Source organism: Eleginops maclovinus, chromosome 8, assembly GCF_036324505.1.
Source record: "Eleginops maclovinus isolate JMC-PN-2008 ecotype Puerto Natales chromosome 8, JC_Emac_rtc_rv5, whole genome shotgun sequence".
Taxonomy (NCBI): domain Eukaryota; kingdom Metazoa; phylum Chordata; class Actinopteri; order Perciformes; family Eleginopidae; genus Eleginops; species Eleginops maclovinus.
This window is the reverse complement of record NC_086356.1, coordinates 3,454,617-3,472,858: the sequence shown is the minus strand read 5'-3', so window position 1 is coordinate 3,472,858 and position 18,242 is coordinate 3,454,617. Positions and strand designations below refer to the sequence as shown.

Genomic DNA, 18,242 nt, shown 5'->3' with positions numbered 1-18,242 from the left:
AGAAGTAATGAGATCTACATGTCACTGCCAACAATGCACCATGGGAATAAACACGATCTGTGAGTGTTTGTCTCATCCTTCTTTCACTCTCTGTCTTTCATATGGGAAGGATTCTTTTCATTTGCTGCTGGAAAGTCACAGGATAAATCATACCGTCTCTTTTCCACCCTGAACATGTCCATCTTTCACCAGGGATTCCTCCTGCTTTTATTTGTAAGATCAAAACGCTTCAGCAGATAGGGACTTTTTTTTGAAGTACCTTGGCATCAAACATGCTTTGATGCAGAGCTTTGATACATCATTTGTAATGTCCTCTGGTTCTGGGAAAACTTTGACATTTAGAATTCTCTGCACAATATGTTTATATTTTTTAAACTCCTTTATCGCTCTCCTTTGAAAGACAAGAGTCCGGTGAGGGCAGCCTGATCCTCTATTACTGCCTTGACCTTTTGTGATTTGGTACCATCCTTGGTATTTTCTGCAGTTCCTTGCTACACTTTGGGAGGAAAAAGTTGTTATTTTACCCATGGATAGATGTGCCTGGAAGAAGTAGAAAATGGGCACAGTATATAAATTGATATTCATCCAAGAATGGACTTGGAGTAATACATTGACTTTCCTTTTAGTCCACAACTCAAACCTAGAATGTCTTTATTTGTTTTTGATATGTCCGTATATAATTACTTATTCCCGTAAAGCTCATGATTTCCAGGTCTAAAAGCGTAGTTTTCTGAAGCTAAGATGAACAGGATTAGACGTCACAACAAGGCCCTGTCACAAGTTGAAAGTAAACAAGATGACTTTCAATATGTGACAAGATGAGTGTTCTGTTCTATAGAGGTCAGTTATCTAAAGCGAGATATGGAAGTTCAGTCTCCTACATGATTAACTGGTCATGTTGTAAGTGCAGTTCCCTGAAGTAAGGCACTACAATTGCCTGTTTTTAAATGATCAAATGAGTATGGCACTAACACTGCCAAGATTGGAAGCCAAGTGCTGTCACGCAAGGCACTCATAGAGCCAGGGTTTGTACCAGGAACTCCCACACGGCCATATTTGGATAGTTGCTCCTAGAGCAGACAAGAATAACCCAAACAGTTCAGTCCTCCAAAGGCAACGGCATCGACAGTGCCAGATTTGGAAGTTCTCTTCAGAGCAAGACACAAATGCACCATCCATACAAAGTTTTTAGGTCTTCCATTCAAAAAAGTTGTAAACAGTACCGCGTATTGGAACTTTTATTGGTAGCACCATGGCTGAGATTCCAAGCGAGCTGATCCGCTACTAAAAGGAGCTACAGATCCAATAATGGGTCAAGGAGAACTAGCATGCCAGGACAAACCTGCCATTTTTAATCGACTAAGTTACCATCATTACCTCTCACTCACTAGACTGAGGTTTTTTGTTTTACCCAAAAGTACAAGTGACCAGAAGCAGAAGTTGCCAATGAAAATATTGAGTTTTTCTTCACACTTGTTTCCTGTGGCGATCAGCTGATCACCCTGCCTACACTGAGGGGGTTAGGGTCAGTAGAGGGAGTAGGGGTTAATTGGAAAGTACTCGAGTCGAGCCAAGCAGTGCCGTACCGTGTCTTGGAATTTATTGGATGTAAAGGTTAGAGTTTACCTTCTCTTGGGGACAGCACTTATGTTACTGCGGTTGGAGGTTCAGTACCAAAGCAAGTGCAAACATACAAAGATTATTGGGTTAATAAACCAGGAAATTTAACCGGGACAATTTCAATAACTGCGTCTGTAAGGATTTGCTTTCCGTTTCTGCTTTTCATTAGGTCTTGCATCAGTCGATCGGGCACCCGTTTTTTTACTGTGCTTCTTCTTACATGTGCTTTGGGAATTCGTGTCAGACGTCTTTTATTATTCCTCTCATAGATCACCGTGTTCAGCGTGCACTAAAACTGAGCATGTTTTATTGATACTAGGATGTTTTAAGGGTGTGTTCATTTGTCTGCTAATCAGTCTGTCTGTGCTGTAAAGGGAAGCAGCAGATTAGAAACTAATTGCATCTTATTAATAATGCATATAACCAGCAGCAGTGGATGTACTGTATTCACCGAAATGCCACACTGGGGTGTGTGTGTGTGTGTGTGTTCATCATTCTAAATGTTAGATCTTCTCTGTTTGGCTGTTTGTGATCCAGGGTGTGTTCGGTTATTGAGGCAGATATGGATATTGATCTTTCAGAATAGTAAATGTGAACGTATAAACAAACCTCGAAGATAATTCATTGCTTTCAACAGTTGTTAGAAATGATGGGATGCATATTGATACCATAAAATGTCTTGGTACAATGATTTTAACCATATTGCCAAGCCTACATACTGCAGATATGACCAGCATTATGGGTGAAAAATCACATGAAGATCAAATGAAACGTCACGATATAAAAAGTCCTGCAGGAAGAAGAGTTTGAATACCTGCTTCAACCATCCCATAGCTTTGTATCACCAGTCATGTCTCAGTAAATTCATCTCAATTTGTATTTGCTTTTCAAGTTTCAACCGTCACTAATATCAACAGATTTTTGTTCCATTTCTAAATTTCTGAGGGCACAGAGGTTTATGTATTACATCTGTGCTCCTGTCCCGCTGTGAGGAGTTGGCTTGATGTACGTCAGAAGTCCCGGCACGGCACATTGTAGAAACGGCTTCAACGGGAATACTACTAGTTTAAAAATGAGAGAAGGGTTGAAAGAGAGAAGCTGCGTGACGGGTGAGGCGGGGATGGATGAGATTCAAACAGAAAGAGAAGAATTTAAAAAAGAAATCTAAAAACTAAGATAAACCTAAAATCTAACTAATGTGTTTCAAATCACAACATATACTTTATCCTGTTACTCAATCCATCTCTTTCCCCTAAAAAAAGTACCTATATTTTTCTGACTATATTTACTCAAGAAGATCAATTACTACTGCTCTGATTACTTTCACTCCTTAAGGTTAATAAAAGATGGTCGGTTGGGTTCAATACGAAATGCGTAAACATGCTCTTGTCCCTAAATGTATAAATTCCTGCAAATTCTTATAAGTTGCTTGGGCCTTGCCTTGTGCATTAGAGTCATATTATAACACTCTCTTTGTCTCTGGGCATCAGGAAACATTGCAAACACCAGCTGACATCAAAGATCAAGGCAATCTCTTCCAGATAAAATAGATTACGGAATACCTAAGGTGGCAAACGTGACTTGTTTCTTGTACTCATCCTCCTTTGCTTGTAATTCACTCGACCCATAAATTGAAACGCCACTAGTGAGGGTAAATGAGACGGCGTGAATTTGCGCCATATTGTCTAATCGACTTTCTATGTTATTGCACAGCTTCTTCTTTCTTTCCCTTCTGGTATTTTTCTACTGCATACGTTTTCCCCCTTCCTCCCTTTCCTCTTCAAATGTATCACACCGTCCTAGCTGTTCTATTATTTAACCTCGACCTCATAGCCCCTGTGTCTATCCCTGATGATTATTTATCATAAACCTCATTTTCTTAGTCACTGTCACAGTTGCAGCCACCAATCCATTCCATTTCTCTGTCTATCCAATGTCATGGTGTAAATATTTAACGCAGCGATGGTCACAATTTCAAAGAGTTTGGTCGCCATATCAGCCCTACTTGTAGTGAAACGGTCTCCTGCTCCCTCCTGAAATAGTCCCTGTAATCCTCAGAAGAAGCTATACAATTTTAATGAAATATATGATTAAGATTCAGGAAAAGAGCAGAGGAAAAACTTGCACAGGACATTAAAACTACAGAATGATTAAAGTGTGCATCATGCTTCAGCTGCCATGCCGAGTACATTGTCATGGTTAAGCAGATCGATGCCGTTAAACACGTCGTGTCTGGAAAGGTTTTTAATGGATTAAATGGCCTAAAAAAGATGGTTTGAGGTGTAGACGTTTCTTGCTTTTTATGAGTCAGTTATAAACCCTACATAAAATACACAGCGTGGGGAGGAGGGAGGTTAAATGCGTGACTGAAGGGGGGGGGGCTGACGGAGATGAGAGAGAAAGAGAAAAAAGCAGATAGAGGGTGGAAGGGCTAGTTGCCTGGTGACGGAGGCAGAAGGAGAGAGGAAGGTGAAGAAAAGGAGAGAAAACGAGGGGGAGGAGGAGGAGGAGGAGGAGGAGGAGGAGGAGGAGGAGGAGAGCCGTGGAGTTGTTTTCCAAGTGCAAAGAGTTACTGGTCACGATGCCACATCTGCTGCTGCCATCCCTCCCACTGCGCTCTGCCTCTCAGAGGATGGAGAAGAGGTGTTGGCTCTTAGTCTTTACGTCTTGCGCCTTAATGGATGAGTTATGGTCTTAATGAGGCAGATTTTTGGCATTTCTTTTAGCCTGCACTCACAGTTTTGAGGAAGTGCTGGCTCAGGGTAGGGTATCCACTATTTATCAAGATCCCTTTCTCTCTCTCTGATACCACAATGTTCTTTTACATCATCACTGTTAGGGCCTTTTACACCACTGTAGCTTCTCTACAAGCTTGTAAAATTGCCACATCCTCGATTTCATTGCTCCCAAGGTAGTGGCTATAGGTCTAGAACGTACCACAGCACTTCCACAGTTTTGCACTCAGCGGCTTGTTATCAAATTCCTGTAAAGGGAGGGGTGAAAGTCAGTGGGCGGGATTTATAATGGAGTGCAATACTTGTGAAAGTAGTGCAGGGAAAAGCCGCAAAACTTTGATACGATTTAGCATTTTGCACGTTTCAATGTCAGTGTTTTCTTGACCGTGCTGTTGGTAAGACGCTGGAAGTAAAGTCTGTTAAGTATACTTCCCCCTCACTGGCAGGGCTGGACTGGCATCTGAAAAGGGCCCGGGCACTTTTGATCACCCAAGGGCCAAGCGCCATTTTTATATATATATATATATATATATATATAGCTTACTGAATGGAATCCCCCCCCCCCACCAAAACGTTTCTAGTTGTCTAGGCATAAACTGTAATGCAACTTGAGACAGATCAAAAGAGCGTAAGCTAGTCATTATGTCTAACAGTGTTTTTTTTTCGGACTCGTCATTTTTTTCACCACAGTAAAACCAAGTGACCGCTTCTTATTGCTTAGGCTTCCAACATAACTTGTTAAAGTTCCGTGTACAATACGCCTTGAAACATCCAACTGCGTTGTCTCAACCATGAAGAAATTGAAACATCCATTGCTTTAATGCTTTCCAGAACACAACGTGTTTGAATGGTAGGATAGCCTATCCATGACCACCACAGGAAAATGCAACTCATAAAGACACGATTAAAATATCAGATACACATTGCCAACAACAAAGCTAATATACCATGTTTTTACATGTCATGCAAATTGGAGTGAGTGCGTAGCTATCAGCTATCAGCTATTCCTAAACAGTAGCACGGCTAGTCAGCTTCTTACCTATCCATCTACCGTGCAAATAGGCAGAAAACTTAAGATCATACGAGATGTCTTGATAATGACGTGGCATGCCATTACAGAAGGAAAATATTACAAAAATACATTTTGTATAAAATCACAGTTGCACAAGACACGACAAGCAGTAGAGTAGAAATAAGATATTTGTTGGATTTGAGAAAGTGAAAGGAGGGATGCCATAACTAACACGCACTAGCAATTACAAGACACAGCACATGTCGTCCTTGTGACAGCTGACAGCTCAAGACAAATGGAAGATTTCTATAAGCTGTCAAAACAATACAAGAAAGGTGTACGAAAATAAATCGGTACATATTTGTGACTGATTTGAGAGAGTGCGGGCGACACATTTAGTCTTAGTTTCAGGCAATAAATGGGAAAAACGCCGAAGCAGTGAATAGCTAATCTGCCTAGCTAGCTAGGGTATTTCTAGACGGGACAGCACTAGCATAACTTCAAACACATCACATGACCTTGTAACAGCTCGACAAATGGAAGATTTATATATGCTGGCGCAACATTACAAGAGAAGTGCATGAAAATATATCAAATGGGTACATGTTTGTGACTGATTTGATAAAGTCAGGATGACAACTTGGTCTCGGTTTCAGGCAATAAATGGGAAACGAAACGCCGAAGCGGTGAATAGCTACACTGCATTGGCTAGCTAGCGGGTGTGTTGAGCTGAATTCTAACCTCAATCTCTCACTGCTGGGTCACGTCTCGTGACTCTCGTCTCTCCGTCTCCTCCTCCTCTGGTTCCCCGGCTCGAACCACCATCTCCTCCGCCTCCTCCTCCTCTACATTCTCCACCACCTGTGCGCTCGTTGTCGTTGTACCGGCGGCCCCACCGCCCGAACCCGAGGTTGAGCTTGTGCTTTTGAATAAGTCGGTGATTTTTGCACATTTTGCTGCGTCGTCTTTAAGTTTTTGCTTTCTCTTTTCCTTTCGCTTCTCATGGCCACTCTTTTGTTTCTCCATCTCGCGACCTCTCTATCCTCCACCATTCGCTTACAAAATTTGAGGTGATGACTTGGGTCAAGTGAGGGCCCTAGGGAGGGGCGGGCCTTCGAGAACCAAGGAATTTCATTGGACTAGTCAAATGTGCCTCAAGAGAAGCATCCAATGGGCCACGATGTGTCATGTTTTTACCGTCGCAATCAATAAAAAATATAATATATATAATGTATGTTTTGTTTCCGGCCCTTGGAAGGCCCAAAACGTTGGAGGGCCTGGCGGGATTTGCCCGGTACGCCAGATAGCCAGTCCAGCCCTGCTCACTGGTGAATGTCACAAGCTTTTGTGTGATTTTAAAAACGACTCCTAAACGCCATGTCTTCAAATGTTAGCCGCCTTTAGCTTAGCGGTGGTGAATCCTGGTTCCTCCTCTACCTTAGTTCCCTCTCATGCTTTCTTTCTCCTCCGTCTTAACAGGCCTTTTGACAGCAAAGATTTTGTCTTGTCATAGTTTGAAAAGCACAGATTGGAATTGATAACATTAACCATGGCTCTCTGGAATCTTTTACCTTCCCACTGTGTCAAAATGTCAATGGAAAACGCTTTAAACAATGCTGTGTGGTGCTTTTCCAGATTTCTGTCGTTTAATCACCACCTACTCTTCCCCTAAACGCTTTGCCAATTATCGAGTGGTGTTACTTCCTCGACAACAGCACATTCAGCTGAGCAAAAGTGGTCCCGACATCGACATACAGAGCGCATATCTCTGACAGCAGCCAAGACTTAGAGAATTACTGTTAATTGGCTGCAGCTGAGTGCGTTTGTCGGCGACAGTTGTCATTACAGTGTAAACAACAATTGGTGACTAAAGCATTCACCTCCTACAGCTCGATAAATGCTGTTCATTATGTTAGTCAGTTTTTCCCAACCTGGGGTTCAGAAGATCAATTTGAGGGCTCGGTTTCTTAATGTTTCCAGGGAGTTAAAGGAATTCCACTGATTCTTTCCTTGTAAAATACAAGATGGTTTCACCTCTTTAGACCTCCAAAGTAAATCCACTGAATATGTCCAAAGTAAAATCACTGGGGGTGAAGTTACAACTTCTTAAATTCAAGGGTAAAAAGGCCGAAAATATTTGGATTTAGTGGTGTATGTCATGTCTACTTTAATCCTTTTCACTCCCTCTCCTCTGGTCTCTCCTTGGCCTCCTCTCCCTCCTCTCTTGTGTCTAGAGAGAGAAACTTGCCTCTTTCTTAGATTCCCTTCTCTTATATCTTCAAGTCTTTCTAACTCCCTTTCCTCATTCCTGTTTTGTTCCTTCTCTTCTCCTCCTCCTCCTCCTCCTCCTCTAACTCATCTCTCTTCCCCGTCTTGACTGTGTTCATTTCTCTTCCTCCGTCTCATTTGGGGACTCATGAGTCTTACTCTGAGCTCCAGCTGACACAACTTTATTAAAAGTCAAACAGAGGCTTCTCTTTCTCTCTCACATGCGTAAATGTCATCAGCACTGAGTGTGTGTGAAATGTGATAAACAATAGAAACCTCAAACCTGACACACACACACACACACACACACACACACACACACACACACACACACACACACACACACACACACACACACTGTCAATCTGCTGGAGGCTGGAGACTCATACATTTTTTAAATGCAGTATTGTCAGCCTGTTCTTCCTTCTCTGTCTCTTCTTTATCCTTAACTTGTCTTTCCTTTTGTGAATCCTTTATAAGTTAAAGGTCACATGATCATCAGATACCTAAGAATGTTGGAGAGTGTCTGTCAGGGATGAACAATAGCATCCATTCTCCATGAAACTGTCTAAAGATGCCCGGTTTTGATTGACCTGATGAGGATTTTACTGACCTTGTACAGAAAAAAGCAGAAATAGTGTAAAGGCCAAGTCTTGTACAGCCTAAGTGTTCTCTAAAGGACTCATTGGACCCAAGGGTTGTCAAAACTGTCCCTATCGAAGTCAGTGAGTTAAATGTATAAATCTGAAGTGTATATATAAGAATAGGAAGACACAGTTTCTGAGCTTGTCGGGGGGTAGTGAAAAAGAAACTAAGTAGTGAGACTTTTTATTTTGTCAATGTCAACCGAGAGGAAGTGTCAGGAGATGACCTCAGTCACTGGAGGAAATGTTCCTCAGGGCATTGTGGATACCTCTACCAAATGTCATTACCTTGGTAGATGGACTCACAATGGACCCCATAAGTATTGAGGATAATGGTGGGGTTTTTCTAGTCCGTTTGTTATTGTTTCATTTAAAGGTGCCATAGAATAGAAAACTGTATTCACCTCGGCATAGTTGAATAAGGAGAGTTTGGTACATTGAACTGACACACCGTGAACCTCAAACACCATTGTTTCCTCCTTCACGTGCAAATCATGAATATACACATCACAGCGGTAAAACCGGCGAGTTACAACAATCCCTGTGTGTGACGTCACACACGTTAGTCCAGCCCCACCATTTGCATACACCAGCTGCTGGAAACACTAACGCTAACACTCACCACTCCGTACTGTTGCTCTCCAATCTCCGACCAACTGGCTGTTCTTCAAATTCATCGGTTTCCTCCTCCGATAAAGGCTCACACATGTAAGGTTGGATGCCAATAGCCTCCGTGGTTCATCTCTCATAGTTTCGCGAACTTCACTTACTTCTGTGGGCTCTGAGGCTGCCATGGATTGCTCCTTGTAAACCAGCCAATCAGAGCAGAGCTCGTCATAATTATTTAAATAAGGCAATTCAGTTGTTTCATTCTAAATCATAGGGTTTAAATGGTTTCTGTAAAACCGCATCTGGACCTTTTTTGGATCAACCAAAGTTATATACCTTCTTTGTAGACATCAGAGAACAATTTCAAATACCAGATAGATGCTTTCTACGGCACCTTTTACACCGTTCATTAAAGGTCGTCCTTACAGAGTCTTAATGAATCAATACGTTTCCATTCATCTCCATTTATCCATCGGTTACTGCCATGAGCTGAGGTGTCAATTCAAACCAGGATGTGGTCACTGCTTTTTCTGCTGACTTTCCACCATTACAGCGACTTGTGTGACATAAGACATGAGGATCAGCAGTTGCGGTATAATAGTCTCCATTGTGCTGGTAGAAAAACACAATGTGAGAACTCGCTGAGTCACATTTTACCACGGTGTGGTTAAACAATCAATACCTGTTCTCCTCGGCTTGTGAGAAGATGTTGAGTTCAGACTCGGCATGTCGCTCCCATCTGCAGCTTGAAGCTATTTGGTGCATCATATCTACAGTATTGTTGCAGTTTATTGTGTTTGCTTCTGAAAGAAAACCCTGTTTCAGTCTCTGAAATGTGAGAAAGATGTGTGTTTTGATTTGTGTCTGACGGAAAATTGTGAGGTAAATTCTAACAGTCAGATAACGACCAGAGGAAATGTGTTTGCAGCTTGTTGCAGTATGTGTTGGGCTGTGAGCTTTTCAGTATCAGCAGTTCTGAATATGTTGACACAAACAAACCAAGACAGACAGATAGACAGACGATTCCCACCATTCACATGGCAGCGATTACTGTTGTATAACCACTGGACCCTGTGTGTGTCTTTGTTGCTCATGTGAACTCAATTCCATCTCCGTGGCGGTTGTGTGTCTTGTTCTGAACCAGAGAGACCCTTCTCCGATATGTTCAATTTTTAAGCACTTCTCTCTCTGGTCCACTGGGAATTGTGGGAATGGCTTTCCCCGACTCGGAGCGCGTTAATGCTTTAATGTCAACGTGTGAGCAGATTGGTTTGGACCTTGTTGCCCTTTTCACATTCAGCCGATGTGATTGAGGGATTGTAAATGTTTCAAAGCCTCTCTCTGCAGCTCTGTTGATGCTGACACAGTATGGGACTTTAGCATAGAGGGGGGAAATATTCAAACTCAGTGATGTGAGAAGGCTGGGTAGTCACAGTAAATCCATTGTTTTGGTCCACTGGCCTTTTTATGTCTCTGCTTACCCTCAGTGCATTTGCCTATTATACAAATGATGCGGAACATTATTAAAGACTACATGACGTCACCATTGACTGTTATCCTCAACGTTCTGCATTCAGTTAGGCAAGCAAGAACAAAATGAAACGTAAATAATGGTGATCTTGTTTTTAGAGGATCTTTGTGCTTTGTAAGCGAGAGACTTACGTAAGTGTTATCAAATAAAAATACGGTTAGAAGAAGGTCAAGGATTGCTCTTATGACAACCGAGTCCTACAGCCTAGATCATGTTAAAATGAAGACTCACTATATGGAAGACTTTTCTAGCCTAGTCAAACTTTTCGACCGTATCATATCAACAAGTCACAACCAGGAGCTGAACTATCTAGATCAAACAAAGGGTGTTAAAATAATCTGATTCATACACACTAAATCGCGGCCTTACAGGCAGTTCTGTGTGGAATCTAATGCCTGAAGTGCACCATCAAATGAGCTGTATCAAATGAAGCGCGTCATTCATTGTTTACAATTCGTTTGGGACTGGGGGTCGTCGAGTGCCAGGCTTTGAAGCCAGTTTTAAAGGTGTGGAATTACGACCTCCGTGTCAGTCATGTGATGCTCTGGGGCCCGTAAAGATTTTATTTGTGACTAAGCGGATACTTTACATTATTTAGATAATAAACCTTTCCGTTCAACAGATAAATAATCTCCTCATTTACCGTATTTCTTTTTATTTCGTCTTGCTCCCTTGCCTCTTTCTAAGATTCCCTCTTTCCCTTCTGTCATATCTTCAAGTCTTTCTGGTCGTCTTCTTCCACCTCCTTTTCCTCATACCTATTCCTCCCTCTATGATAATCATTTGTCCTAAAAGTTGTTGAATGCGCTTAAAAATCTAGTGTTCTCCCTGTGTTGAGACCGCCTGGTAGACGGGGTTTAAGGAAAACACAAGTGCGTTTGCGCTATGAACCCAATAAATGCAAAAGTCTGCAAAAAAGGTGGGAATATTTATACCATTTTAGCTTCATGAGCCACTTAACCTCTTTAATAGGATTGAACAGGACCCCACCTCCAATGCTGAATGCAGTTCTGTTATTAAATCCACGCTTTAAGTTGCTGTTAAATGAAGTACGTTTGCTTTCTTGATCAAATTGTTGTATAAAGGCAGAAGTATTGACGGGTATTGGGAGATTTGTCTGTTTTTGACTCCCAGGTGAAGCCTGCTATCATGTTAAAGAAAGGAACAATCATAGAGAAATGAAGAGCTTCTGGTGCAACAGAATATTGTCTCCTGCAGTGTTTCCTCGCAGAGAGACAGTGATAGATGTTGTTTTGTCATGGTAACTGTCAGTGTGGTGGAAAGGTGGCATTTAAAGACCTTAAAGGTCACCGACATGAGCTGCATGATGCTTCACTGCTTGGACACATGTAGACTCCAAACCAGAGTAAAAAGAGACGGCAGGGATACTTTTAAAAATCTATTCATGCTTTTTCAGCCATCCGTCAAATAACACATGCGTTTTACACCTCGTTCTCCATCCACTAAGAGCATGCAGAGAGAACCGTTATATCGTTCCTATAGCATGTGCCGGTTTGTTAGTTTCGCTATCAGGACACACAATCATACTTGTTGTATTTCTGGTACGGAAGGAATAGTTTTCCTCCCTGCAACCTTTTGTATTAAAAGCTTTAATGATTTAAGCTTTAATGATGCAATGTAGGAGTAAATGGCCCAGTAAAGCCAACATTTGAAGAGCTATTGTGACTCACTTGCACCAGCATGCCTCACTGGCAAGCGAGTTAGCAGTTAGCTTGGCAGCTCCAGCAGATAACTAGCAACCTCAGCCAGTGGGCACTACAGTATATCACAGCACTTCGAGAACACAATCATTTACGATGTCCAAGGAAATCACAAAAACGTTGCCATAAATCAGATGAGTATTCTTCAAACAAAAAACGTGTGAAACCCTCTCAAGACGGTTAAAGATAACACTGTGAGGATGGGTCCGTGGGCTGCCAGCGCCATCTTGATTTTATTGTGTAATTAAATCAAAGTAAACCAATCAAATACATTGTTTGCATAATGTTATGAGCTGGGCTGTAACATTTATTTAAATTTATTCCCAGATTGAAACTTTTTCTCAAAATTTGAATTTGTTTAAAATATTACTTTTTTTTTCCCTAATTTGAACTTTTTCCATAACTTCCCTTTTTTCTCCAAAGTATATATTTTTTGAATTTCACTTTTTGAAGTATTTAATTTTTTTCATAATTCCAATCTCAATCAGTGAAACATGAGAAATAAATAACTGAAATATTAAATTGGAAAATAATCATCATTTTTCTCCCTTGGTCCAGACCAATTGAACTAACCACATGTGTTACAGCAACTAATTGAAGTATCGATTTAGACCTAGTAAATCTCAGTTGAACTGAAGTGTCTCCTTGTGTTAAGGGAGAAGAGGAGGAGTAAGAGGAAGAGTTGTATCCTCCGCCCGTATCCCTCCGCCCGTATCCCTCTGCTGGTGTCTCCTCCTGTTATTGTCAATTTGGATGATGGACGTTTCTAATGAAGCTGTCATGGCTGATGACTAGCTAGAGACTCGCGGAGGCCACACTGGCTCAGAGCAGAGTGGAGCAAATAAAACAGATTGTAGCCTGGCAGAACTGCTCTGGGAGAGCTAATATTCTCATTGGCTGAGGCAAATCTCAGTGGGTGGAGCCAAATAATGAGCTCTGCATACCAGACATTGAAAACAGTCTGAAACATCAGGAGATATTTGATACAAGCAAAAGAAAATACAGTGGTTTTATTGCAAGTATGGAACTCAATCTTCACATAACCTAAAATACTAACCATCCATTTTTGAACCATTAACTTAAACTGTAATTAAACACTTTCCATTTGAGTTGGAGAACCTGCAGTTCTGCCCACAGCGCCATCAATGTATGACTAATATTTGTTTCAGTTTTTTTACAATCCTTTCTGAAGTTGAAGTAGACGAGCCCTGTGTCCTGTAGCGTTCCAACCAATTAACCTGCATTCTCAATTACCCTTTCCTGGAAGAAGGAGTTCTTTCTCTAAGAGAAGTCGCAGTTTTACATATGCGGTTAGTCTTTCCATGTTTCCTCCTTTTAAGATCTGAACTGGCGCCGTCCTTTATCCTTTTTCTTACCTTCTTCCTCCTGTTTTACTGCTGCTGCACACAGTGTACACACACACACACACACACACACACACACACAAACACACGCACCCCTATAAGGTACGTGCATAGAAGCCTCAGGTTGTGTGTGTGTGTGTGTGTGTGTGTGTGTGTGTGTGTGTGTGTGTGTGTGTGTGTGTGTGTGTGTGTGTGTGTGTGTGTGTGTGTGTGTGTGTGTGTGTGTGTGTGTGTGTGTGTGTGTGTGTGTGTGTGTGTGTGTGTGTGTGTGTGTGTGTGTGTGTGTGTGTGTGTGTGTGTGTGTGTGTGTGTGTGTGTGTGTGTGTGTGTGTGTGTGTGTGTGTGTGTGTGTGTGGGTGGGGCTAGCTAACTGTAGCTCTGCCCCACCCTCTCAGTACACAGAGGAGCAGTGAGAGAGACAGAGAGAAGCAGAATATAACAGAGAAGGACGAGGTGAGAAGCAGCCAGAGAGAAACGTCAGTGGGTAGATAACCAGTCGACCTGCTGCTCAGATGGTAAGGACACCAGTTAACTATACTGGTTTGAATTGGATAGTTAGTTGGTTACGAGTCCATAGAGTCAGGAACTCATTTGGTCCGATTTTCTGTGATGTGACTTTGATCCAGAGCAGTGTGTTGGAGTCTGTTCGAGGTAAATTGTTGCATAGCCAAAGTTTTATTCGCCATTGCATGAACTAAGCTCTTTTATTCCTGCCTTTCACTCGCACCATTGTGTCATGTGCACTATTTCACCTCCTTCATTCTTTTCAGGTCGTAAGGGTATTATTGTACGTTGCACTGTTGGAGGAGCCTTGGACTTAAGCCTTTGAGTGTTTGAATCAAGAAGGAGTATATTTTAGTGTGGTAAACAGTTATGCAATTAACATTTCTAGGGCTTTCATTGTAAAAGGTAAGAGCGTAAGGATGGAATCTGGTATGTGCTCCCTTACAAGGTCCAAATAAGTGACAAAGTTTGACTCCATTGTGTTATAATCCTCATTTACAATACAGTTTTGATTATGTCCGCTGTAATCAGTTGATGGCTTCATTTCATCCGAAAAATCGTCTTCACTTAAAAATATACTACTTTTTCACATTATAATATTCACGTTTTGTCTGTAGACACCATAAATATAATAGCTTTCAAATGATGCATTTAAAGAAAAAGCCCCTGTTTCATGAAGGCCATAATGCAGATTTTCAATTGGTTTGACGGTCCGTGATGAGTCGGTCCATTTGGGAGTTTATCAGTCGTATTTTGACGGTTATTCAACGACATCTTGCTTCAGTTTGGTCAGTTGTTCAGGCAGGAATTCATTCAGTTAACCAGTGAGACAGTCCGAAAGGCAGAGCCATTAAACTAGTGATCCATTTATCCCTGCAGCCAGGCAGGCAGCGAGTCAGCTGCTGGGTAAGGGGAGTGGCTCTTTGCCTCACTGCCTCCAGCTGAATGAGAGTCAGTCATCCAGTGATCCAGCTTCCCACTTAGTCAGTCAGTCGGTCGGTCGGTCGGTCGGTCAGTCAGTCGGTCGCCGGGTGTAGATGCAGGGCTGGATAACTCGTATCTCCCTCAGGATACCACTCGAATCAGCTGAGGAGCCACTGAGAGGTAAGGAGCTCCGACGCTCAGTTTGTTTGGCCAATTCTTCGCGAGCACATTACAAAGCTGACTTCTGTAGGCATGTGACACGCTGCAGGGTGATTCGGAAGAGACATGAAGGGTTTGTGTGCAGATGTAGATACAAAAAAAAAAGAAGAGCTGGGAAAGGCTGCTGGTGCATCTGTAGCTGTAGGGTGGGATCACACCCTTTTTTCTACAAGTTGAAAACTGTTGCTGCGTGGTTGCGCTCAGCTGCATCATCCTGGCTGCTTGTTATCTGGAAGCTTGTAAGCTGCTCATTAATTTTCTCTGTCTCATTACATCTGTGATAAATAAAACAGGAGGCTGTTGTTTCTACTGCAACGTGTTTTACTAAGGGATGACTTTTGTCAACTTAGTGTTATCAGGAAAGCAGTTTGACTTTTTCTGGTTTTGTTCAACTTGTTTTTGTGTCTGTTAATGAGAGGCTTTACCAAATATTCATCCACTCTTTAATCATTAATAGCAAGAAATATAGGGATAGTTTTGAAGCGTTTGAAAAGGGATAACGATTAGCCTTTACAAACTGAGGCTTTATAGTATTGTAGATATAAACTGATTTTACTCAAATAAATTATGTAGCTTTTCGTTTCAAGACCAGTGCTATTTCACTCAGACAAATTAAAAGAGTAAATTTAGGAAGACACATTAATTGTGGTGAAGCAAAAGACAATTTGTTCTACATCATGGACTTTAAAATGTCCTACTTACACTTTAGCAACTACTGTAGACGGTTAAAAGGCCTAGTAATCCTAACTCGACTGGGACAATCAAACAACTACACACTGAATTCCAGATGCTTTTTAATGCTGTTTCTGAAACCAAAAGACTGAGCAGTTACTGTACAGGAATAACTATCGCAAGACATGACAGTGTACCCTTTTTACATCTAAATTCTCCCATAGAAGTACAGGTAGTACATGAAAAAGACGTCCTTTTATCTCCTACTTTAGCAAATGTTTGATTAGCATAAACCTGTGTGTTTTTAAAGAAAGACTTATAGTTGTAACAAATGTATGAGCCAGGAGGCAATCGTCTATTCTCTTGAAAACCCTTCAGGAATGAACTGTATTGTTTCCAAGCTAGCTTCGGCAGCAGTTGTTTTTGGACTGCCTAGCACTGGCACATTCATGGTTGGCTAGCGTGTTAGCCGTTAGCTTGCCAGCTCCATCATTTCAAGGAGTTACTACGTCCTGAACTCGTGGCGTGGCAATGAGCATTTTTCATCTTGACAGCAGCGTTAAATGGTCAGTCAGTGAGGCAGTACACCTGGGTCAGAAAATCTCATGAAACATCCCAAACCTACTCATCTTTTTTACCTACAATATTGGTGTTCAGCCAAAGCTTAGTGGCTTAGTGTCTCTGCTTTGAACAACCACTGGTAGGGCGCATGGCTGCACTGGTAATGGCCTTCTTTGACACTTCATTAACCCAAAAGTTTGCTGCTTAAACTCATGAACCAATTAATGAACAGCCATAACAGCTGTATTCCTTATTTAATTATCAAACAGGGCACAGTCTTTTATTTCTCTGAACACTTGAAGATGTCTTTTGAACTGGTCACAAAGTCTCTGATGTAGGAACTTCTGGGTAAAAGAAAAATGACCACATTGTTTAAACAGTATTATCTCAAAACTGGTTTGACTTCAGAGGGAAACTAAAGCCTTTTAAAGCCTGTAAAATGTTAGAAAAGACTAATTAAAATGTCTACTCTACTGCTCTTTAAACAGAAGCACTTCTTCTTTCATGATTTAGTAGATACATATATGACTTGTGCATAATGGTGACAATGTAGGTGCCATTTTGACAATAAATTGACTTCAGTGTGTTTGTTTTAAGCACAAGAAACATCCTTTGAGGCACAAAAGGGAACGTAAAACCCGTTTTCTTGATGTTAAAACTTAGAAACAGCCATACATCGAGACCAAGTTGTCTCCCTATTGTCTTACTTTCTCAATAATTAGCTTTTATAAAGTCCAATACTAACCTCCAGGACACATTTTGTACTTTTTCTTAATGGAGACCGTTCAAATGAAGCCAGATAAAGCTGTGTCTGCTTTCGTGTCAAACACCAAAGCTGAAATAATAACCGACATATTTTTAATCTTTTATGTGAAGTCATCCAATACACCAACACCCTCCCTCCCTCCCTCCTCTCTGTATCTCTTTTTTAAAGTTAGCCATGTGACATATTGGAAGTGTAAAACCCCCCTCTGTCTATTCATAGTGGAGGACAGTGACGTGTGTGTGATGAAGACTGTGTCTAGTGGAGTTTAACCTTTAGTTTTACCCAAATTCTAACTGATGTACGTGCCTTAACACCGTGATATTTTGGAGAATATCATCAAGTGTGCACAACATTTTATTTAAAAAGAAATCAGGACTTTACTGACACTACATTTGATTAGTGGTGATGTAGAAAAACAGAGAATATAGTAGAAAAAAAACCGTGCTTGGGTTCAATATTAATTAATTGATGCATCTATAGGTGCATTGCGCAACAAATATGGATATTAACAATGTATTTTCTTGAGTTTGTGAGTTTTATTTACCCTCTAATGTCATGCATCGTTTTATTTCTCATCACATTTAATCTTATTTATAGTTTACTCTCTAGTGTGTGTGTGGTTTCCATCTTTTTCCCCATTAATCATGGCATTTTATCTATAATCAGTCTATGTCTAAATGGGTTCTCACAGATGTTGTGGACGGTGTGGTGTGTATATAATTTCCTGTGGGTACTAAGTACGGTGAAAGGAGGCCAGTGGCTGAAGAGCACTACTTCAGTCTCTCATTATACCTCATCGAACAAAAATAAGTGGTAATAATAATAATTTGAATCTCAAAGAAGCAACGGGAAAGCGTATTGTAAAATGTAATGACTACTGAATAAATGGTCAAGTATGTGGTTTTATTTCTGTTAATATGCCTCTTTGCATTTCCTAGTAGTCATTTCATAAGGTGCTAAAATGTTTCAGCAACTACAGAATGAGAAAATTCCACGTTGGCTAAAAAAGGCCCATTTCATATTATAGTTTGGACAAATTTTGCTCCTTGTTTTGGTTGATATTTGTGTTTAGTGTCTCTTCTGTCTCCATTT

At 41.1% G+C, this 18,242-nt stretch overlaps 1 protein-coding gene across 4 annotated transcripts in view; it reads left to right on the top strand.

Annotated features, from left to right (window-relative positions):
* Positions 1–18,242, top strand: part of rab27b (RAB27B, member RAS oncogene family) — a 45,983-nt gene that overhangs the window by 7,731 nt on the left and 20,010 nt on the right. The window contains exon 1 of one of the 4 annotated variants that reach the window (XM_063890364.1): positions 13,947–14,019. The exons of 1 other annotated variant lie outside the window; for it this stretch is intronic. The gene's annotated coding sequence lies outside the window, so the exon portion shown is untranslated. Of the gene's footprint in view, positions 1–13,946; positions 14,156–14,976; positions 15,113–18,242 lie in introns of those variants that run through there. 2 more of the 4 variants (XM_063890366.1, XM_063890365.1) reach the window with 2 other exon arrangements.